Source organism: Planococcus citri, chromosome 5, assembly GCF_950023065.1.
Source record: "Planococcus citri chromosome 5, ihPlaCitr1.1, whole genome shotgun sequence".
NCBI lineage: Eukaryota > Metazoa > Arthropoda > Insecta > Hemiptera > Pseudococcidae > Planococcus > Planococcus citri.
In genome coordinates, this window is record NC_088681.1 from 28,775,445 (window position 1) to 28,801,350 (window position 25,906).

Genomic DNA, 25,906 nt, shown 5'->3' on the forward strand with positions numbered 1-25,906 from the left:
AAAATTTTTCATCCAAGTAATTTTTTCTCCCTCTTCGCTTCCCCTTCCCTCTCATCCCGTCCCTTCTAATTCAAAATTCTGGTGTAAGGAACTTACCCATGCTTGAGAAAAAAAACATAAGACTTCAAATATTTAGAAATTTCTGAAATATTTCAATTTGAACAATTTTTGATGTTCAGAAATCTTTTACCAAATTTTATGATTTTTAAATGCTCCAGCAACAGTATCCTATCATTATACCGACTTTCATTACTACCTCCCCTCTTCGGCTCTTCCCTCTCTGGCACCTCTCCTTTCTTCTATCCTTCTCCATCGCCCAGTAAATTTTTTCAAATCATCAACTTATCAAGTGCAGTAAAGATTTGTAAATTTTTAGAATTTCTTTACAAAGAACTGATGGAAGTTTACGATTGAGAAATTGATGCCTTTTGGAATGAATTTTCACAATTTTCTTCAACGCTAATTCCAAAATTGTCTCTTTTAAAGATATTCAAAATTTCAATTTTTTTTTTACTAATTTTGTTCATTTTTGAAACTCTAACCGTACTGTAAACTATATGTGAACTTCAAACACACGTTTTACGACTTCGACAACTTACACGAACCACTTTTCACGATTATTTTTCATGTTTTCCAATTTTTTACGTAAAATTAATTTCCGAGTTTTCATTTTAAAATTTAGAAAACCGATTCTTTGTACAAACATCGCACGTGCTACATTTTTTTGAAAAGTAATGACCTGAAAAAATTCCAAAAATGACGAATCAAATTCAAAATTTTTAGTTTAAAAACGTAATGCTCAATTTTGAAAAGTCCTATCAATTTTTCGCTGAAAATGTCTTACTCTTGTTTCAAGAAGAGACACACACATTAAAAATTAAAATTCCAACGTTTCATAATTTTTAAAAAATAGAAATGTGAAATGTATCTAGTGAATTTATGGAAGGGAGAGGGGTAAACTAATAAAAATGCCTACAGTTGATGATTTTTTTGTTGAAATATATATGTACAATTGGAGATTTAAATTCTCAATTTTTGTGCAAAGCATGAAAAATTCTAGACCTCAAATGATTTTAGAGAAAAATTTTCGACCTTTCTGACCAATTTATTATTTTTTTCGAAAACTGAAACAAAATCCCAAGAAGCTCATTTAAGCACATCATAGAAACAAATTTCCCAATCACACAACAGAGCTTCAATATAGATCAAAACCTTCAAAAGTAATTTCACTCGTAAGAAAAAAAATAAATTTATTATTTTCTTATCGCAATGTATGTATGTAGTATAATGTGTTGAAACAAACAGGCGAATGCAAAAAAAAAACCTCGTCCATATTACGTCTGTAATCGCGTAACAATACATTATCAAAAATATCGCTATTTCGTGAGATAAAGCAAATGTTACAATTAAGCAATATTTTTCGGCTGATCGACGATACGCTTTCAGCGAATGAGTAAAGTACATAGAATTTCATCAACGAAAACAAGACGTCGGTACCCTACCCTATCCATCCGGTGTAGGAAAAACAATCACCAATGGTGAGAAAATTCATCTTACTCGAGATGTATAATCAAATTCTCCAACCCCATTCTATCGTATAGATCTAATTACACGTACTGAATACGAACGTAGTATAGGTATAAAAACATGAAAAAAATAAATATTTGAATAAAAATTCGCCAACAATAGTTGAGAAAAATTCAAACCCATCTATAAATACTTAGGTAGGTATTGTATAGGCTATACTTCGAAGATGTAAATACCACATCGACGTATTTTTTTCCAAACAAATATGAAATAAAAAAATATTTCTATAAATAACTCTCGGTTACAAAACCACTACCTTTATTTTATTGTTACAGAAAAAAAAAACTGGAAAAATTACTACTCTTGTATGAATTCATGAATCGACATTGTTTTCTTCGAGAATCGAGATTGGCGCGCGATGCATTCTTACGAGTGTATTTTTTTTTTTTGAAAAAATAAAACAAATCAGCGCCGTCGTTATTGTCGTTGTAGATTAAAAATTACGTTTGTGTGGATTTTTTTTGCACACCACAGAGCTCACGATCTGAGCACGAGCGCGCAATACGAACTACGAACTGTGTTCGCTATACGGTCCGAATTGAGTAAAAACGCGTTGGAGGCCAGGATTGGATATGTGCCTAAATTGTCTATACGCTGGTAAATTGCTCAATGCTTTATGTCCCAGGTGTGTATGGGAGAATTTACCACCATTATGAATACACACGCCATACGCCCAATCAACGATAAACGTACTGTAACCTTCGAAAAATTATTTTTGTTTTTCCGCCACACCAGCACCGCTGCCGCTGCCGCCGCTGTTATAATTTCAAATCGCCGACGTACGTACATGTAGACGACGACGCAACTCGAGTACATGCATATGTGCATATTTTTCTAAACGTAAAAAAAATATCGAAATTTGGCGAGAAATTGGGGTTTGAAAAAAAAAATCGGTGGGTTGAATAAATTTGAAAGATTAGAGGATGAAAAGGTATCCTGCTCGAGGGAGTTGAAGCCCAAAATTTTGAAAAATGTGAGTAGGTGTCAGAATCTCGGTTTTCAAAGGCACTGATTTTTGATAACTGTTTAACCTGGAAACCAAAACTGAACTAGTGAACCTTCAGGGAAGGATTGGGGACTAAAATTTTGAAAAGTGCATCACTGAAGTAAAGAATTCAACCTTTCTGAAGAGTCTAATTTTGATTTTGGCGTCAATTGGGAAACAAAATCAGAATGAACGCCTTAGCTAACAAATAATAAAATTCGATAACCATATCACTTTTTCTAAATTTTCTTCCCCCCCCCCCATTCTTCAGGCTTCAAGTTTAATTCACAAGATTAGCAAACATAACAGAAGCAAGAAGGCACGATTGAGGCAGGGTGAAGAGAAGTGCTTAAATCCTCTTCCATTTGTCAAAAATTTTGGCAAATTTTTTTTTCGAAAATATTTTTTCTGAACTTGCACAAGTTTTTTCAGACGATTTATTTTGTATTTTAGTGATTTTTAGTGTTTTAAGCAACTTTTTATCCAAAACTTTAAGGAATTTTCACCGTTTTTTTAATTATATTTTTGGCAATTTTTGAGGCATTTCATTAATTTTCCAACTCAATGTTGACAATTGAAGCAAAACTTTTACATTTTTGAATACTTGGTATACTTTTGTGATTTTTTTTAATTTTTACACTTTTCATTATCCTTGTTTTTGCGCTGCTTCGAGGGAATTTTCAAAACGTGTTCATTTCCTACGACCTCTTATACATATTATGAGTTTCCATCTGCGTATTTCATCCACTCCCCCTCCCCCAATCCAAAAAAAACACTTTGTAGTCTCGACGATTTATTGTAATGATACACAGCCATAAAAAAATTTAATAAAAATATAGAACGAAACACGATGTAAAAATATTTCAAACCAAAATAATTTGATTTTTCAATGTTCTTTTTTTCAGACTTGAGAAATTCAGGCGAAGGCGACACTTTCCTGGGAAAATCTTCAAGTGATAAGGTTTTCACTCAATAAGAGTATTTTCTCTCAATTTCTCGCTTCACCCCCCTTCTTATGGGTTGGGGGCATATTATAAACCAAAAAAAAAATCATTTTTCTTGTATCTACTCGTACTATGTACATATAATCAAGAATGACGAAGGAAGAAACTTCACGACATTAGCCTTCAGCTTCAGAACCAAGAAAAAAAATCAAATTTTATTCTTCCATACAAACCCCCCTCTCCCCCTTCCCCTATCTTTCTCTAGAAGGAAATTTGTTTTTATCTGTTTCTTTAAAAACCATTGTTTAACAATACATATTTCAATTTTTTTTACCAAGCAAAGTCCAATAATATACATACTTGAAGGGCTCAACTTTTGACAATGTGTTTGGAAATATTTCTTTAACATTTTCATTATAAAATTATTTTGTTTTAGGAAGTTCCTCAAAATTTTTGAAAGTTGAACTTTTAGTCAATTTCGAAAGTATGAAATTTCCTATAAAAAGTTTGGGCCACCCTTGAAAATTTATTTGCCAATAGCGTCTTCAATTTCAAACGTAGGCCATTTTACAAGAGAGCTTAGTTTGTTTGCCTTGAAAAGTTGAGTTATATCGTGTCAAAAAACGAATATTAGGTGCAAATTCCCCTTCCAAGTGCAAAAATAAGTAATGGGTGCCCTCAAATAAACGAAAATTGACGTTTCGTTATTCGAAATTTTCATTTTTTGCTGCATTTTCACCAGTTTTAATATAAAGGTGAGAGGGGGAAAGGAGAGCTCAGAAGAGAGCCTTGAAAAAATTGAGGGGCATAAACAAGGCAACACAAATGTTATTTCTGTTTTTTTTTTTTGTTTTTTTTTTGAAATTTGGATTATGACACAGATTGCAGGGTTTGAAAAAATCAGATCAAAAAAATATTAATCGAAAATTTTTTCAAATAATAAAAATTGGCACCCTTCGTACCCTCATCCCTGTCCTCTCCTCGCAACGTCTTTTAAATATCTGATTTTGAATAAAATCATTTTTTGAAAAAAGGAGTTGTAACTATGTACAATTTTTGCAAATTTTTCTATGTTATATGCAACTGTGTTGAGAAGTTAAGCTTTTACCGTAAAAGCCCGACAACTTCAAGCTTTCAAAATTTCATTTATTGTTTTTGAATTTTCTATGGATTTTATTCAAAACCCTGTAAGCAGATTGGCTCCAAGTTCTCCAAGTCTCGAGTTATCAAAACCTTTGAAACTTGGCTGGTTCACAATAAATCACAGAAAAGTGAAAATTACGAGGCTCGTCCCTCTCACTCCCCCCTACTCTCGAGGGCTGGGACGGAAGCGAAGGTGGTAGTTTTACAAGACCATTGAGCAAAACTTCAGATCAAAAATGGAAAGATCAAACTTCATTCTTAGTATGAATTGACAACATTGAATAAGTCAGTAAACATTTTACAAGAAAGAGACGAATTTCCCAAATCACCACTGAGCTTTTAATTAGCCCCACCATGAGCCAGAGTCAGCATTAGGCTGAGATAGTCTTCAAACTCGTCATTGGAAAAATACGAACACGATCATTTTTGAAGAACTTGTACGTCTTATTAGAACTGTCTACTTGCAAATTCCGCTCTTAATGCATAAAAACTCTGAAATGCCATTGAAAAATATACCAATGTCAATGCCATTCGATCCACTCACAATGCAACAAACCATTTCAATGGAGACTCATCATCAATTATTATTCATTATAGACATTATACGGTGAGAGAGAAAGAGAGGAGCAAAACCTAGTTCGCAAACGCCAGCAAAAATTCATACACAATCGACTGTCTCGTAAAGTCACATCATACCTGAGATAATCGCTTAAGTCTTCAATTCTCTCGTTCAATTGTATAACCATTCATAGGTATTTAGAATTCATATCCATGTCTAGTCTAATGACTGAGTAATTCTAAAGCAGAGTTATCAATATGTAAAATGTGACCAATTGCCTTATCATGGCGCCTATCATATCTCCGAGAGAAAAAATTCTCTCTAGCCTAAATACACTTGGAAATTATGTCTACATCCTACATCACAATATATGAAACTTATCTCCGAACACTGCCTGTATTCGATGCACAGAGACGTTCGTCGATAATGCAAACACGCAGGGGAAAAAATAGTACTACATGACGATTTACACATGTAGATTTAATTTCATGACATGACGCTTAGAATCGACTACGTGGATGCGTACCCATAACTTCAAAGCGAACCCGATACACACACCGGAGATAAGCGCACATGTATTGCGATATAATTAACAAGGCCTTGAATTAACGCCGCCAAATTTTGCGCAGCGTTAAAATTGCAAAATTTTTTTCTCTCCTCCGATACCTACAAGAGAAGTACCTCGCTCGTGCACATCGATAAGTACACGATAGCATTTTTATCGAAAAAGAGAAAAAATTCTTGGTTCTTCGCGGTGACTTGACTGGCGTCAATAAAGTAATCTGTGCCAGTTCAACAGACGAAAAAATAACTCGATTTTAACGAAACTGCCGCCGCAAAGGATGTGATTTACGCCATTTAGGCTGCCGATTTATACACCACTAATAATAGCTTGATAACTTCCGAAATATGTATTAAATGATGTAGAAAAAAAACGCGAGCTCAAACGACCAATAATTCTCGACTGGTTTTTATGAATGTCGAAAATAAAAATAATGTTATGTCTTCGACTATTATTATTGTCGTATAGTTGAAAAAACCCTAATAATGTAGGCTTACTAACGAGGAATTATTTGATTTTTTCATGATTTTACATCAATGAATTTGATTACCTACTGATATCAATTTTATCATTGATAAGAATTGAACATTAATTTGAAATATTTATATGTGCAAATTGTTATATTTTTTGATAAGCAGATGAGTGCACAAAGGATTATTTTATATTACAAAATTTAATTTAATTTTTCGATTAAAAAATAAAATTGATAATTAAAGTAAGTACATCGAAAGACTTCTCAAGTTTATCCAATCTCATCAGGATAGCATCAGATTCTTCAACAAGAAATCTTTCACTTTTTAAAGATTCAGCAGATTTCAGGAGCTCTTTGCGTAATCGTAAGGCATCTCCGAAAAACTTTTCTATGCCCTTCTTCTCATAGTCAGCCAAATTTCTGAACAGAATTGGTCTCGAAAATAAGTAATTTTAGTACCCTTTTTTTATGAAAAAAAAAAATCAAACAAATAACCAAACAAATAATCAAATGACCACTGATTTTTAAGGTTTTCAACAGTTTTGTTCAAAAAAAAATTTAAGTGGAGGGATGAAAATGAAAATTTTTTCTAAATTTCATTTTGATACAGATATTTTCCAAATTTTCAACTAAATATGATTCTGTTTTTCAACAAAAATTTTATAAAAATAAACTAAAGCACTGACACGTTATTTGAAACGTAATTTATGTTCAGAAATTAATTTTTAAAAGCAACAGAATATTTCGGTGATTTCCACTTGCGCTTTTCCTTCAATTTATTTTGACCAGTTGCGCTTTTCCAAGCCTGCTTCTTTAAATACCACTTGCGCTTCTTAAAAACCAATTTCAGGGGTTCTCAAAGTTTGGAAATTTTGATAGTACGAGTATGTTTGTGCAAAGTCGTTCTTTTATGGTGTTGATATTGGATTACTGTGCGGAAGAGGAACATTCTCGTGATGTTACGAATGCCAAAACAACGAATCGAGGCTTTTTTTTGAAAAATAATGAAAAAAATCTGTAGGTAATGTGTTGCATGAATTCATGTTTTATTCCTTTTTTTTTTGTTTTCTTGAGCAAGGAGCAAGAATATGCCATAAAATACAAAGTATAACATTCTATAGCTGCAGTTACCAATGCTTTTTAAAAGCAAACTTGAAGTAATAGTTAGATACTGTTCCAAATGTCATGGGGTGACCATCATAGAATCTAACTACCTCATTTTTTGCTATAAACAAAGCTTGATACATATGTGTGTGTAGGGATGGTGCAGATGCAAGGCGATGGTCCCGGCGCGCCCGCAGCCCCCCCGCGACCGGCGCCCCACGAAATTCCCCCGAGCGAAGCGAGGGGGAATTTCGGGGGGCGCCGGTCGCGGGGGGGCTGCGGGCGCGCGCCGCGCAAGCGCGGCGCGTCTCTTCTACCCGTTTAGTTACATGTCTCAAATTCCAGAATTTTTTTTGGTCATGAATACTTGAACAGAGTTCATATGGGTCTGTCAGTCTGTCTAGATGTAAGGAGATAGCACTGGTCCACCGGCGCGCCCCCAGCCTTCCCGTGCCCGGCGCCCCCCGTAATTCCCCCTCGCTTCGCTCGGGGGAATTACGGGGGGCGCCGGGCACGGGAAGGCTGGGGGCGCACCTCTTTAAGGTCGCTTTTCTCAAATTTTAGCCTCATTATTCGAAATTTCTGATATTTTTGGTTATGAACAGAGTTCATATGTGTCAATCCTCTCCGTGTGGATGTAAGGAGATGGTCTCAGCGCCTCCGCAGCCTCCCCGTGACCGATACCCCTCGAAATTCTCACGAGCAAACGTTTACTTCACATCAATTCATAGTTTTACTCAGTATTTCTTCAAAAAAAAATGAATAAAAATATAATTAATCACGTAATGCTGAAATACAGCGTAATTAGATTCATTTTTCCAGTACATATATTGAATATTCACGTATGAATCAAGGTAGTTAGATATTATGATAGATACCCATGGTGCATAGAACAGTATGTAACTACCTCAATTTTTTCTTTGATTGATCACAGGTAACAGCTATTCACTTTATATTCGTCTCTGTTCCTCATTTTCTACTAGTGTACATAAAAAAACACGTAAGAAATGCAATAAATTGCTTCAAATCTAGTGTTGATACTCTGCTCGAATATTCCCCAAAATTATAATAGGTATGTAAAAAGCCTCGACTCGTTGTTTTGGCATTCGTAACATCACGAGAATGTTCCTCGTCATTAAGGAGAATCACCATACACATCCTCCCGCGATTTAAAGCAAAAAAATTAAGGTAGTTAGATATTGTGACGCGTACCAATGGTTAGCATCACAGTATCTAACTACCTGAGTATTTTCCTCAAAATTGAGGGGACCGCAAAAATTCTGTTCCCTCACCACATTTCTGGCAATTTTACATTTTCAAAAAAAAAATTGCAAAAATTGCGGGTAGTTAGATTCTGTTATATTACCCCATTACCGTGTATGTAGGTAGACAGTACCTACGAGAGTATAATAAAAAAAAATGCTCCCCTTGGTGAGATCAGACGGATTAGGTATGTTAGGTATGTAATAAAAATAATTCGTTCGTTCGTTCATCAGTTTGTATCTTTCAATTCTTTCAATTTTGGGAACACATTCGGAATTTTAAACAACCGAAAAGCGCAAGTGGGTAAAAATTATTGCTTCTACTGAAAAGCGCAACTGACCAAAAAAAAATCGAAAAAATAGGGGGAAAAGCGCAACTGGTATAGAGCCGAATATTTTCCGGACCCAACGTTTTCAATTTTTCAAGCCCTTCAAATTTTAACTACACATTTATACCTACCTAAATATCGGGGAAAAGGGTGTCAAATTGTTTAAATGTTATGTTGCTAGTCAAGGTATCTACAAAAATTCAACTTCGTACCCCGCCCCCCCTCATTCACCTGAAAAACAATCACATTTTCACGGTGTCTACGGATTTCCAAAACTCTAAATAGCAGTATTTTTTTAGATACTTTTCTCCTAGAAAAGTGTATTGACTCTTGAAGTGAAGAAAATCAAACTTGAAAATCCCAGAAAAGTTATTTTTTTGGAGAACCATAATGCAGGCCCTAAGTCATCCCTACTCCATTTAAAGTGGAAAAAACTCGATTATTATTTTATTTTTGACCCCCTAGCCACCGCAAATTGACCTAAATGATCCAAATTTGACACAACGAGTGAGAAGGTGCCATAGATAACGAAAGCAAAAAGGAAGTCATTGATAAATTTTTTCCGGAGGTTTCAGCCTTTCAACCCAATTTTTTTTACCCTTACTCCTCTTCAGGTTCGAAAAGTCGGATTTTAACATTTAGATTTAGAACAGTCAGCACTCCCCCCCCCCCTCCTTCATGACATGAGTGGTCCAAATGCCAAAATTTCAAATGCAAAAATTATTTTTTTTGATTTTTGACAAATTTTTTGAAATTATAATTTGACCCATTTCTTATGATCTTATGAAAGAAAATCAAAATAAGATCAAATCGTATCATTTTTGTGACCTTTTCAATCTATTTAAGAACATTTTTTTCAAAAATTGTGATGCTTTAAATACAAAATTTTCTCCAGTGATTGTTTTTGAAAAAAAAATTAAAATTTCAAAAATTTTAGATTTGAACCAGCACAAAAGGATTTTGAAAACATGTGCCCAAATCGATCGAAAGAGTCACAAAAATGGACAATTCAAGTTTACAGGTGCTGAATTACGTTTTCATCCAACTTTCAGCGTTTTTTTCGAAACCTGGAAAATTCGAAAATCCGCTAGGGCATCCAGAACAGCTCGAAACTATCACGGATGAACTCGAGAGGTCGAAAATATGGTAGAAACTAAATTTTATCCTTTTATGGCAATTTAACCAAATTTTTGTGTTTTTTTTTTCATAAGAAATAAGTCAAATTTGGATTTACCAAAATTCTCAAAAAATCGAGAAATGAATTTCAGCTCTTGAAATTTTTGTTGGTTGTGTATTTTGAGATCCTCTTTCGATTCCCATTTCTCCGGTTCAAAAATTTTTGTTCCAATTGAAATGCTTGACTTGTAATTAGGCAAGTACAAAGTCAAAATTTTTCAAAATTCATTTTTTCATCCCAATATTGACAATTTTCAATTTCAAAAAACACACCATACAGGATAATAAATTCTGGTAATTTACACGAAATAATGACACAAAATTCGAGTACGAGTGTTTATACAATACAATTTATTGAAAAAACAAACCATTATGCGGAATAATGAATTTAGGCAATTTAAATACCTATGCGAAGTGATTGCCAAAATTCGGCTCTTTGAAATAATTTGATTTGAAATACGAATTCAAAAACTATAAACGTTCATATGGATGTGAGCAATCTCGTAGGGTGGGGGGGGGGGGTAAATCAAGCGCCTATTTCATATAGGTAATTCTCGATAAATTAATAATGATCCAAGATTGTGTATTAAAATTTCAAAGGTAATTGGCCTTCGGGCCACATATAAACTTTCAATATCGAGGTACTCGGTGCTTCGACTCGAATACGTGAAAGTTTAACGCCGCATCGTGTAAAATTAACTCGAAATTTCACTTTCTTATACGCCCAACATAGGATACATATGTACAACTTTGTTGTACCTACGTAGTAACGTTTTCTAACAAGTTTTTAGTAACTTTCCACAAGACGAGGTGAAGCACACGGGGCTCAACGTGTGCCGTATATCTATTATAAATACAACACTACATACTATTAAGTTATTGTATAAATAATTTTATTGACTTCGATAGTCAGCTTTTTTTTTGATTAGATAATATATGTATGTACTAGAACATCGTCTGGTAAAATTCCAATTTTTTTTCAGCTTTAGCATTAGTTCGCAGTTCGAAGGCGTAGATTTATATTTCAAAAATACCGGGATCGTCGTCATCGTTGTGTTTGTATTTGAAAAGTTCGATGGTATTGACAGATGAAGAGCTATATTCGTATGGGGTGTAAACAAAGAGAAAACCTGGAACGTTGCGCGCCCCTCGCTCGTAAACGTGCTCGTATAAAATTTACGACTATTCGCGAAAATTTTATTTATTCGGACCCCTGCTACAGTGAAAGACACAAGTGTCATTTAAGGGTGTTTTTATGCTTACGTCAGGTTTCCGTTTCTAAGAGAGAGTTGGTCCGATACCCGAATCTCATCGTTCCCTAATTAAAGGCTTTTATTGCTGATAAAATGCCCGCTGTGCTGGGCTTTTATATTATTTAAATACGTCGGACGTCGAGTCGACTACCCTTTTCCTTTTTTTTTTCCTAATACCATTTCATTGGATATGTGGATAGGTTGACGTGAACGTGGGTGAATTATAGATACGGGAATGGAATAAACCACGAATTGGGAACCGAATTAAATTTAGAATTGGGCAAGGGTGTGTTTTTCTCATAAAAAATATCCGATGAAGAATCGCAGATGGTTGAATAGCTAAATTTTGAATTCGTATAGAATATTCGTTCGTTGACACGAGTTGACATTTTTTTTCAATTTTATACCAGCTGAGCTGGTGAAAGGGTTATTTTGCGACGTTCATCCCACATGAATTTTCTATATGGGTTTTTCAAAAAGACTGGACATCCTAAGGTCTGAAACATGACCGATAAGGAGAGGAGGGCTTGGTGGCCTCGAGCTCTACGTAAGCACCGCAGCAGTTGATGTAAATCGATTAGAAACAAACTCAGAAAGTTCTGCACCCCCCCCCCCCCATGAATTTTAGTCCACCCTTTCACAAAGTTTTGACAGTTTGAAAATTTCAAACGTAAAACACGGGCCTGCAAACTGCAAAGTGAAGAGGTTTCTAATACCTCGCTAAATTTTTAGCGATTTTTTTTTCACCTCTCTAACCTCTTCTTTTACCATCATCCACTTTCAGAAAAGCCATATGATTTAAGTAATAAATCTAAATGATATTTTTCCTTTTACAACCTTGCTTACACGCGTACCGCAGAATTATCGAACCAAATGTCCGCCGCATTCGTTAAATTTGGGCGTGAACTTTTAATTAATTAAACCGTCATCGTGAGCATTTGCCCGAGACAGAGCGGTAGCAATATTACGCACAAGCACACTCTCACGCGAAATGGTTAATTCAATATTAAAGAATCGATTGGCCGAGAAAATGTACGTAAACATATTCGAATGTCAAGGTTTGACCACAAATAGACAATGTACTCGTATAAAAAAATTTCAATATTCGTCGGCGGTGCCGGTGTCGTGTCAAAGACTACGTCAATGTATGTTCGAGTGCGATACACGATTACGATATGTGTGTATAGGCCGCATTGAAATAAGAAAAAGATCGCGAGAATGAATTTTATTCTAACGTTTTTCAGCTAAATAGTAAGATAAGGGTAGGTGATTAAAAAAATAATGAAAATGATGTAAAGAAAAACTCCGATTAATTTATGTTTTTCTTCGCCTGTGTTTTCACGTACAAGTATAAGCTTAATTACCGCGTGATAGAGTTATTTTCAGGTTTTTAGATAAATATGTTATCATCGCGATTCACCGACGACCGTACGCATGTTTATCTTTTTTGCGAAGAAAATTAGCTAAATTAAGAAATCTGTGCTAATAACGTGTATTCGAAATCGGTGACCACGTGATTTGGAAAATTTTTTCACACAAGTACCCAACTAACCTACCTAAGTACTACACTAAGTTATGCTAACTCGAATAATTTTCTTTTATAGGTATGAATAATTTTTCTTGCACAATGAAAAGGACGAGTTATTATAATTCTGAGAAAAATCAGAAGCATGGAAAGAATCAGGTAAAGGAGTAAAAATAACTTCAAGGCGATCTGCTTTCCAGAAATTGATAGGAATTTCCATAGACGAACTGTAGGAAAATTATTCGAGAAGCGAATGGGTGAAAATTTCCCATTGTTGACTTCAGATTCTATTATTTTCATGACTAACTCGACAATGCAGTTTTGTAGTTTACTTAGGTTTTCCAATTGTATTCGAGAAATCAAGTTCGTCTCTATTTTCTCAATCCAGTACGAGTGTGCAATTTTTATTTATCTAGAAGATGTTCATTTTGAGTCTGATATCATTCCCGGAGGAGGTTACAAATAAAAGAAAGGACCCGTTCCTTTTTTAAGCTCAAAATGAAATATGTTATCAATTTTTTCAGCTCAGAACAAAAATCGTTTGAATTTTTCGAGTTCAATACGGAATTTTTTCCATACATTTATGGTAAATTTTTCAGACTCAAAAAAAATCAATTTTACCTACAATTTTTCAAAAAAATTTTCAAGCTCAAAATTTAAAAATTTTTTTAAACTCAAAATATAATTTTTCGAAAGGAATTTTTTCAACTCCTCACCCTCAGAATAGAGTTCTTTCAGTTCTTTAGCTGCAAAATGGAATTTTATTCGGTTTTTTCAAACTCTACCATCGTTTGAAATTTGTCGAAAGCCCAAATTAGAAATTTCAATGCAAAACGAAACTGCTGTGGAGAATTGGAGAAGTGGAGATTACTGATCAACACGTAAAATCACAACTGATTCTACTAATTTAGAATCTCTTCTTTTTACAGGACATCAAACAATTCTCATTTTGGTACATTTATATGCCTAATTGAGAGAGAGGAAAAACATCGCTATTCGATAGATGCAAACATCACGTACACGCCTACGTCGTAAAAAAAACAACAAAAATAATCTCAAATACAATGTTTTCCTCGAAACCCAACAACCCAAATAAATACTAATGTTTCGTTCAATTATCAGTATAGACTATCTCGTAGCAATAATTATACTCGACCTAAAAATCAGTTTAAATTTCATTCCACCAAAACATAAGCAATTTAATAAAAATATTATCAAGACGCCAGCTCGAGCATCAGTAAGTCCAGCACCACAATATCATAAAACCGCGACATATCGTCGATCGTAAAATAAGTCGAAAAACGAAAAAAAAAAAATATCACAAACACATGTGTAGCAATGACATCATGAAAAATGGTTTCTGTCTGAGCTTCGCGAGTCCGCGACACACATATTGGTGACGTATACGTAATACATAAACATACTATGACGTCACACGAGGACAATTTTTTTTTTAAAACAAACGATGTCATCCTTGAAATTTAATTCGAATTTCCGACAACACGTTAGAGTAATGGTAACGAGGCTTTTATTGAAAATAATGCTCGTCGTCTGGACGACAAATCAACTTTAGTGGTCGCCTCAAATTGACTGCTGGGGGTATCCTCTCTCGTTAAATGTCTACGCGGGCTTTTAGGCAAATACACTAATTGCTATCGAGGTGAAAGTACGTACATACAATGAAAATTTCGCAAAACAACAAGCACGACTTACAAACGGGAATAATATTTTCAGGTTGCTTAGTTTGGTTTACATATTCGAAGGGTAGGCAAAATTTTGAGCTTTTGACCACAGAAAATTGTCAATTTTGGGACTCGGTGCTCTAAACAGCTCTATCGATTCTTTATCTTTTAGCATGATTTTGACTGCATATAGGTAGAGCTACTATTTCGCCAGAACACCAATAGTTTTTTTGTAAAGGAGGGGAGGGGGGCTTCTCCAAAGTTTAAACCAAGTGCTCTAACTTGTTTCAACGATGCTCTATTCCCTCAAATGGGTCTCCTCTCTCCTCCTAAAAAAGGTTGGGCCTGTGAAATCCATCTTCAAAAATTATAGATTACGTTGATGTACGAGTACGTAGGTGTATAAGGTTCATTTTCTGAAGTTTTTTTTTGACGATTAGGTACAAAAAAATTTCACACCAACCTTACTTTTTTTACGACTATGAATTTTTATGAAAAAATTTGAATACGACGACGAGAAATTTCCATAAAAATAAAGAGGATATTGCATAAATTTTCAATGCATTTAGAAACATTTCATTTTTGAATTTAGATTCAAGTTCTCAATGTGCATCGTATTTGAAATACATTCCTGCTGGTAGTGCTCGTGATCAAAAAATTAGTGTAGATGATCAAATATGAAAAAATTTCCACATTGGATATTTCAAATGAGTTCAATAAGACCTTGCATGAATTCTTTAAAACTGAATCTTTCAAAACGACATGTTTTTGAAAAATAATTTACACTCCCTCCCACACACACGACCAAATTTTTATACGTGCACAATTTTTTCTAAAATAATACGCCAATTCTATCAAAACTTGAATAAAGAGCCATCTTTTTCCAAAATTAAAAAAAAAAATTCTGTAAAAGATTCTTGTAAAATTTCAGATTTTAAATTCTTTGAAAAATATTACTGTATTTTCTCAAAGTTGCTTTTCATAGAAGTCGATAATTTTTCATTTGATTTTTCCTGTAACATTCAAAATTGAGCTATTTTGGATCAAATTCTGAGATTTAACTCTTCGAAAAGACGTGAAAATAACGTTTTCACGATTTCAACGAAGTAAAAATGTCAGAATTTGACCCAAAATAGCTCAATTTTGAATGTTACAGGAAAAATCAAATGAAAAATTATCGAGCTCTTGCTAGTGTGTTCTAAATGTAAATTCTGTAATTTATTTGAAAAAATGTGCATAAACGCTTTTTTTCAGGGGTGCCTAAAGTGGCGGGCTCTAAAAAAGGGGTTCAAAATTACGAATATTGGGGGAGCTTAATTAAACCTTTTCATCTAGATAAACGAATATATACCTCAAGACGTTACGTTTGGCGCAAATCGCAGGTTCCTAGTTTTCCAGGGGTTCCCAAAATATCGAAATTACGAAAAATTGGAAAATTGAATTTTTGAGTACCAGCGGAAAATTTTATTGAACTCAAAATTTGGTAGGATGGAGGTCTTTCAGGTACTAATAAACTGTAAAAAGCTTTTTAGCGGGGTTCAAAGGGGTAGGTTCAAAATGGTGGTTTCAAAATTTTCAAAAAATCAAAACCCCCCAATTTCTGTCCCCGAGGATCGAAAATAAGAAAATCACCTCGCATGACGTTTATCGGGTTCAAATAGATGTTTTACGCTAAAAAAGGTTTTGAAAATAATTTTATTCACAACTTTGGGAACCCCTGGAGCCCAAAAAATGGTCATTTTGGGTTAACTAACCACGGAGTCGTATTTGGGGCATTTATCACAACATTTTAAGAGTGGTTCAGTCGAAAACTGTGCGGACCCAAAAAATGGCCTTATCGTCACTCCTCCTTTCTTAAAACATGAAAAATCAGTTTTTCTCCTGAAGGCTCAGTTCTCATGCAATTTTCAGTCATCTTTGAGAGAAAAAAATTGTTGAGCAAACGTACTGCTCAAACCATTGGTACAATCTCAATAATAATCATTAGGGTGGGGATCGCGAAAATAAAAATTAGGAGAAATTTGAGCAAACTCGGCCTTCATTTTCAGTCTAAGATATTCAGAAAAAATATGGTTCCTCAAACAGAGGACATTTTCAAAAAAATCGTGGTTTTCTGGCTCTAGCCCCAGCTCACCCTGTTTTGGGAAAAATAGCCCAGTTCCAGAATTAGCATTTGAGATTTTGCGTCGACCTAGGCTATCGCAAGCAAAAACTAAGACCACTTTTAGGATTCCAGTGAACTGTTGAAATTTTTCAAATCACCCATTTCAGTGTAAATTGGTGTTTTAAAAAAATTTCCATATATTTCGCATTAATTATACTAAAACATCGAAAAGTACTACTTGTGAAACTGAGGAAATATTCTAAAACACAGGTGGAGCCAATTTTTTGGTAATTATTGGCAATTTCAAGAAATGAAAAAATTAAATTCAAGTTTTTGGCAAGTTTTTTTCCTGATTTTTTGCAAATTTTCGATAATCACCAAAAAATTGGCACCACTGTATGAATCTTCAAATGAAGACAGTAAGCGATAATATTGCAAACACATTGACCAGCTTACAGTTCCATAAATTCGAATTCAATCGTATAATTCAGATCAATTTTTTGCTCGGAATTTGACCCACGATTTGGACTATCTCGAAGCAAGCTGCCCTTCTGCCTTCTTCACTCTCCACCCAGCCTTGCCCGGTTAGATGAACTCTGGCAGGAACCAATAATAAACCAATACAACTCTCAGCATCATTGCAATACTTGAACTGGCCGAAAAAAGCTATTAGATCATTCACTTTCACAGATTGAAAGGAAGAAAATGAAAAAAAAGCGAATGCGAATTAATTACGGTGCTACGATTTTATGTATTTCTGCTACAACACAATAGTCTAGCCTAAGGCCTTAGACCAGTCTAACCGGCCTAAGCGACCAAAAAAAAAAATGAAGAAGAAAAAAACTGGAAACTGGAAGAACCGAACAGTGTGTAGGCTGGTTGAAGCCTGCAGCTATGCTACGGTTCGCGGTACCACGCTGCAGGTAAACCGTTTTCCAGCCCAGTGGCCGCGAAGCCGCCAAGTCGCGCAGCAATCAGCTGGTGGAGCTGGAGTCGAGCTTGGAAAGTGACGGTGACGCTGACGACGACGACGCTGACGCTCTCTGTTACGTGGAAATGGCCTTGGATGCGAAAAGAACAGTGTATATGCGGTGAGCATACTCGTATATACACCGCGACCGCGAGGAGGTAGCAGAGCAGAGCAGAGCACCGGCACAGAGAGCCGGAGGAACCGGGAGAAGCAGAAGAGCGCCGCTCGGCGGCATCGCTTGCGACCTCACCTGTAATTGTGTTGGGGAGGGCGCGACACGAAAATAACGCTGGCGCGGGGCGTAGGTGCGCATGCCTGCGCTCATCCACGACCAGTCAAGTTCAAGGCTATACCCGGTACCTCGCCTGCTCTCCATCACAAAACATCACGACGCCCAGCACGTCGTATTACGCGGCGGCCCTGATGCCGCCGCCGCCGCAGATTCCGCACTAGACCCCGCGCGTCTCATCGCGCCATTCGGCCTAGCCCTTCGTAGCCTACCAAGTTCTGTTTTTCCTCTCTATTTGCGCAGCTTTGTGCGAAAAAAAAACTTTCAGTCGCCTCCTCACCCTGTACCCAAAGCCCTGCGTCCGAGCTGCTGCCGTAATGGCAGCAGAGCCTGCACAATTATTTCAGCTGAAACGTTATCCTCATGGCCAGGCCGAGTTTGAGAATTCGCTACACGAATTCGTCTCTAATGAAACCTCATCGTTGTGAACCAGCAAAGGCGCAGGAAAAATGAAAGCCCTCGGCTATTTTATGTACTACGAGTACTTCTAGACCTGCTTTAGCTTTACCCATACCCTTCCTCGTCTCGCGGGCCTCCTCGACGGACGGAATTTTCAAATAGGTGAACTACGTAATCGTGGGTAGTATACAATTTTAAGGTGGAATTCTACGAGCTTCGTAATGCCAGCACAGCTGAGAGGATGAATACCGAATAGCGTCATTTGCATAATCACACCTATCATCATCATCCCTTATACTATACTATGTGTATTTTTGCTCGTACAAGTATACAAAAGCTCCGAGCTTTTATTTCGTAATTTTACAGCTCTTTTTCTGCAGAGCACCTTCTTATCTATCGCGTATTTTTCGCACATAAGACCAAATCTGCTCTCTTACTTAAAAACGAGCCGTACATTTTGCAAACAAAATAACCCTTTACCTTACCCCTGGGTCTTGTTATTCGCCCACACATATAAGACGTTTCTCGAGTGTTTATCTTCTACACAAGTGTGTGTGCTCTACTCGAGAATAATCGCTGCTATCTAGATGGCAATAATTATCTCGAGACCGAGGTATAAACCTACCCACACGTCGAATTTCCGAATCGCTATACCACAAGCAATCAATCGTCTTCAGCTCGGTTTTCTTTGCAGAATAACGATTTTCTAGATACAACTCTTTGAGAGTTTCAGTCTCTCGTTTCCAACCATCTCAGAAACAGTCTACATGAGCTGAGCCTTTTTGAGATTTAGAATTTTTGCCCCTTCACTCAAATCTATTCGGATGAAAAGTAAAGAAGAGAAGCCTTAAAACAAACAAGCCATCTTAATGAAGTAAGCAGACGCTCCAAGCGAAATTAGGAATGTCTTTTCAATTTCTCATTCGAAGAATTTAGTAAAAATGATTCCAGCTCCAGGAATTACGATGGCTCAAATTTTTGCATCTAATTGACTTCTCTCGTCTCATGATGAGGCTGTGAAAACCCTGAAACTTATGCGTGCACCTTCAATTTTAAAGTACATACATATCGTACCATTATTGAATAACAATGATATCGTTATGATAATATGATATTCCTACTAATCATTTGAACTCCGTCCAAATCGATCACGTCGGCCGAACAATGAGGAAACGAATTCACAGAAATAGACAAACCACCTCTGGGTTATGCTGGTATTCCTGTAATACCCTCCGCTTCCCCTAGACTGAGCCTATGAGGCTTGCTGGAATGGCCCAACTGGTTGCACACCAAAGTAATCGTACATACATAGTAAAGACAGACGGACAGAATACAATAAAATGGACAACGAGAACCAACCTCAAGAAGTGATAAAAAAACAAATGTGCAGATTCAGTATTCTGCATTTCTTTTGAAACTCAGTTGTGCTAATTTCTTGGTTATTATTACCAATTTCAAAAATTAAAAAAGTAGCCAAAACAGGAAACTTTTTTGTTTTTTTGAAATCGACAATAATGGCAAAAAAAGTTGGCAATACTGAGTTCTAAAATATTTCTCCAGTTTCAGAAATTATATCTTTAGATATTTTGGCATAATTTATGCGAAATATTTGTAAAAAAAAATTTTTCAAAAAAAGAATTATTTGCACATTTTCAATTGCTTAGTAGAACCCTAAAAAAGGTCTTGGATTTCAGTTTGAATGGCGTAAGTCGACGTAGAATCTCAAAGCATCTTCTATAACTGGACTATTTTTGCCAGAATAGGTTATGTAGCCAGAGCGAAAAACCACGACTTTCTCGAAAATGTCACTTTTTTGAGAACCCATCATTTCACGCCTCTAAAACACCTCTGAAGCCAAAAAAAAAAATTCAGCGATTTTCAACTCAAAATGAAGGCTTCCACAGAATTTGGTTGAAATCATCCTACTTTTTTTCACGATGCACAATGAAGATGTTGCTTATCTTCAGTATTGCAAAAACAAATTACCTACGTTTGCAAAAAAATAGGTAACAAAGTCGAAATCAATTTCCAAACTTGGTAGTAGGAAATTTCCTTGCATCAGTTGTACATAAAAATGAGTGATTTCTTTATAAACTTACTGATTTCTAGTTTCGTTTGTTCTTATGATGAAAATTCAATACTCACCTGAAACAAAAAGCAAAAAAAAAAAAGTTAGTGACCAATGTTGATTAAAAATTCTGCTAATGTTCAGTTAAAAGTTGTTAAAAATCAATTAAATTGGAAAATTCTAGTTTTAAAAAATTCAAGACACATAAAACCATGCATAAAACATTTCAAAATTTTGTATAAAAATGGAGGAAAATATTTAGAAAAATATATGCATCGAAATATCGTCAAAATTATTTGAAAATGATGAAAAACAATCATCACAAATTCCTTAACCACAGTCTCACTGATTTAAAGATATCTTTGTGATCTGCCAAGTTTAAAATAAAAGACGTGATTCAGCTTTCAATTCCATTTTCATTTCCTCTCAAAAAAAGAATACCACGCAAATAGGTTATTGTTTTTCAGAAAATTAGGTATAAGTATTCAACCAAAATAGATAAGTATTTTTATTCCGGTATAATGAGAAAAACAAGTGACTAATCAAAAACCTCAAAAAAAAATACGGTAAAAATTTTTTAAATAAACATAGTTACCACAAAATATTGAACTTGATCATTTCAAGGCAAAATAATGTAACCAAGACCTAACGAATTTTAAAATTTTCCTAAAATAATCGCCAATAATAATTTATCATCAAACAAAAAAAAATAATAACTTGTAACCTCATCCTTTTTCGTCCCATGCAATCTACTTTTTATAAAATGATAGGCGTTCAGAACTGAAAATGTTCCCTCCATCTTTTCTAACAAGCGATTTTCAAAAAACAAAAAAAATAATGAAAATTTTCACACTATTTACCCCCTCCCCTCCCCTCAAAAAAATCGAATTATGAATTTTCAAAATCGACTTTCCCCCTCCTCTCCTTATTTCAAGTAAAAACGTCCAATTCAGAAAATAAATCACCTATAGGTACCTATCATAAATTTAAACCGTGCCCACCGAGCTTTCAAGATTGAACTCAAATTCTTTTTGACCCTTTCTCTCCTCAATTTTTGAATTTCATGGGCCTCCCGCTTTCACCCACCAAAAAAATCAAATGCACTTTTTTCAGGGCAAAAAACATTGTAATGAAATCAATTTAAATAGATCATTGATCGAGCCAAAAAAAAAAAATGTCGACCCCACACATTCAAAAAAACACCATCACGCGACTCCAAATTGCGACAATAAAAATGCACTCTCGAAGGTTATTCCGATCTTAAAAACACGCAGAAAACCTTTATGGGAAAAAAATTCAATAACTGCCTCGATCAGGACGAAAAAAAATTTTCGTATTTTATTTCGCAATCTATTTAAATCCTACTCGTATTCGAGCAAAAACCCACCTTTATTTCGCACCATCAATCAATCAAAATTTCACGGCGACTAATCCGGCAAAGAAATCAAATCCGAGATTAATTACGAAACTACGAAGGTTCTGACTGACGCGACCGTCTCATCGAGCATCGCGCGCTTTTACGACTGTATAACAATGGCAAATTTTTTTTTAAACGCCAACTATTAGCATTTCAAGGCCACGTGGAATACATTTCAAAAAGGAAACATACAATCAAAAACCATAAAGCTTCGAATGAGCTGAAAGAAAAAAAAAGGAAAATACATTGTCGCAGACCGGCAGACAAACGAATGGATAGTAAAACAGACGAAATGAACTGAAATCAAAATTTGTTTATAACGTTGACATCCTGATCCTGATTGGCTAGATTACACTGGTAATACGAAATTTTCGAGCAAATTTATTTTGCGTTTATTGTTTGACTCTGAGGTCGCTAGAGATTTCACTTTTCATTATTCGTGTACATATGTGAGCGAAAGTTTTTCGTTGAAGTTGCATTTCAAAAGTTCGATTTGGCTGGGATTTCGTGACCCAGTTCATCTTGTTAGTACAAATACACGAATGTATGGAAAACATCGTTTCGCTGAAGCTGATCATAATGTGATTTTACGTACGGTAGGTATGTACAAAGGTCAATCAACAAGTAAGTTTCCCTTGTTCAGAAAATTAGGAAGGGAAATACCTAGGAACTTGAAATTTTCAGGGAATCTTGATACAACCTTTGAGCACCACTCTGCAAAATTTTATTCGGATCCGTTCAGTAGTTCGTTTATAATGAGAGTTTGAAGATGTGGTAGGAGTTTTATAGCGGGTCCGAGTTGATACTTAAATTTGATTTCACAATGGGGATTATGCCAAATTTGCGAGGCATAGTGATGCACTCAACCCTGTTTTTGGTTACCATTGTGTTAAGGAACTTGTTTACATCATTCTTACACAAATTCTGACAATTCTTTTGACATGCAGCAACATGAACAGCGAAATTTTGTTTGTGATACAGCACATTCAAATTTTGCGGTACTGAAAATGACTTTCAAAGTTCAATAATGTTTTTTAGGCAGTCAAATATAAAGAATTCTTCTCACATATGATGTTTTTGATACTGATATTAAGATTATTGTGTATAATTTCAGAAATTTTTGCTGCTGAGTTCGTTTTTGAAACATTAGTTGTGCAACTTACCCTGTGATCACTTACCACACTCGTGTGCTCCCGCCGGATTTTCGGCACCACTCATATATTGTTCAAATTAGAACAATTTTTTCTTCCTGGAGGATCAGTAGGCATCTGTAAAAATCCATTGACGTATTTTTTTCGAAATTAAAAATTTTTTTACTCCTCCTTGAGCCACTTAAACCTCGGACACGCTATAAAACTCCTATCACATCTTTAAACTCTCATTGTAAATGAACTACTGAATGGATCCGAATAAAATTTTGCAGAGTGGTGCTCAACGGTTGTATCAAGATTCCCTGAAAATTTCAAGTTCCTAGGTATTTCACTTCCTAATTTTCTGAACAAGGGAAACTTACTTGTTGATTGGCCTTTGTACTTTCGCTTTCATCTAAGATTCGTTTTGGGTTAAAAAAAATCTGTTTTTTTACTTTCAGTCGAGCAGACAGATACCTATAGGCGGACAAATTATGTCATCAGATCGGATTTAACCGAGCAAAGAAAAATACGAGATAGGAAGACGAATCGCACATATCGTGTCCTCTCACGTCTAACTCTTTGGATGGAAAAACACTTCTACCTCTTGCCTTACCGTAAGGTGAATTAAGATTCCATCGAAAAAAATAACACAATGGGTAATATGTTCCTACCTCTGACACTTGGTACGGGTACTTCCCTTTCATGATAGTGGAAGTGATCCGGTCTGGTCGCTATTGTTCGGCTGTGGTTTCATCAAGTATAGTAAGTTTTACACGCGGTTAGAATTTTAACGCAGCTATTGCACTGGTTGGCTGATTCGCTGGCTTTGGCCCCAGCTCGGGAAACCTATGTCTGCTTGGTAAATTCTACGTCTTTTTTCGTATGACGATGTAAAAATTTCGATTGTTGATTTGTTTTGGTTGACAGGTGAAGTTTCATTGACAAAAACCAGATTTTTTTCTCGTACATTTTTTCGCCTCGTCACATTGATTGTGTTCGCTCTTCTCTTATACATATACGTACATACCGCATATCTATACAACCAACAAGAGAGAGAGAGAGAGAGAAAGACCTCTCTGGGTAGAGTAGGTACCATAACCCGTTCTTCGACGAGTCAAAAAGTCACACACCTCACCTCTCTCAGTATCCTCAACCATGACCCTACCATCGTCAACACTCCCTAATCTTCCAACAGCAACTTAACAATCCGATCTCTTGGTATATTTCGATACCATGTACCTCACTAACCAAAAGGCAAAATGTAAGTACCTATAATGAGAGAATAAAAAATCTCGCCAGACGCGCTCTCTGGGGCTTTATAATGCGAAACACCGGTTATCTAATTCGACCAGTTCTCCGAAGCAACGTTGCCACGTTTATGAAAATGCACTTTCGATTGTTGGAAAATTTGTTCATGAACTTCTTATTCTTATGTTAGGCCAAGGCAGAGGTAAATTTTTGCGTCGGACTTGAACAAGATTCAGTCAACCGATCAGTATGTTTAAATATATTATATTTGCTAACCACTGGGCCTAAGGTAGTAATTTTTTCTACTTGGGTTTTATTCTACTAGTGGTAAATTGTACACAGTGTCTCTTGGCTTGACGTTTCTTCGAATGCAGCAGAGAAGAGACCACGATATTGACGTCACGGATTGACGATCTTTATGAAAAATCATCGCCCAAAGGAGTGTCTGCTGTCTATTCTATAGTCATTGTAATGTTTGTCGAGTCAATTTATCGTGACGATGCTATTACGATGGGATGGTGATGGTTTTTATTTCGAGTCTGGTTGAGTTCATAGTACCATTTGCCATTTGTCTGTCGCTGTCGCGTGAAATTCGTACTTACATAAATAATTATGTATCGTGGTACACGAACGAGTTTGGCTAAAAGCGCCCGAATGGCTGAATTTCGAAGAATTATTTCTACCTACAATCAGGATGCCTGGAAACTACAGTCAATTGAAATGGTATTAGCATCCAATATTTTTTAGTCATAAAAAGACACTATAGATCCTTGAAATTGGATCATTTTCGTTTTGAATTTTTTTTTTTAGAGCCCATTGGCTAGAAGTTGAAAAAACAAAGCATGGAAAACCAAAAATTTTCAAAAATTATGCATTGAATTTGAAAAAAATTTACATAAAGTCAAAAGTTGAAGCAAATTCGAAGTTTTTATTTGAATTGCTGAGGAGAAGCAGGGGTAGAAGTACTTTATTAAAAACATTTTGTAATCATGAGAACTGAGAAGATATTGAGGTTTTACACATCACACAAAATTCATCTGAAAATTATTTGAAGGCCTGCTGCAGGAAGCATACTTCTTTGAGCCTTTCAAATGAACCTCCAAACTTTCGATGGTCATCTTCATCTCTTTCAAAGGGCGAAAAACCCAATGACGTGAACGTTTTTCTTTTTTGAGAGGTGTGAGGGAGGGGGGGGTCAAAAGCCTTCAAACTGCAGCATAAAATATACATACTTTTTTATATACTTTGGGTCTGACTTTATCCCCAACTGTACGATTCTACCCTCTTGACCCCCCCCCCAACATAATCTTAAATTCTAATCAGAATTCAAAAGTTGTGGTTCTTTTTGTAAATTTTCAAAATTATTTCTAAAAATTGACGTCAAGAGCTGAAATGTGTTTTCATACTTCGTTTTCAACCTTGCAAATCAATTGTCGATGGTTTCGATCCAAAAAATTTTATTTCATTAAGGCAACTAATAATCGATAAAGGAGGTAAAAAAAATGTATAAGTTTCACAGAATTTTGATATTTTTATAATTAATAAGTCAAATTTTAATTTGCGAAAATTCGCAAAAAAAACGAAAAATTGTCTGATGTGAGTGATGTGTTTTGAAATGTTTTTAAAATTCTTTCGGTTTGTTTCAAAAATTTCATAGAAAAATTTTTCCGCGACTTTCGATAAGAATTGATACCT

The 25,906-nt window shown here is 35.5% G+C and overlaps 1 protein-coding gene across 4 annotated transcripts in view; it reads right to left on the minus strand.

The window, feature by feature from the left end:
* Positions 1-25,906, minus strand: part of ERR (estrogen-related receptor) — a 69,222-nt gene that overhangs the window by 17,460 nt on the left and 25,856 nt on the right. The window contains exon 1 of one of the 4 annotated variants that reach the window (XM_065365575.1): positions 20,445-20,490. The exons of the other annotated variants lie outside the window; for them this stretch is intronic. The gene's annotated coding sequence lies outside the window, so the exon portion shown is untranslated. Of the gene's footprint in view, positions 1-20,444; positions 20,491-25,906 lie in introns of those variants that run through there. 4 annotated transcript variants of the gene reach the window in all.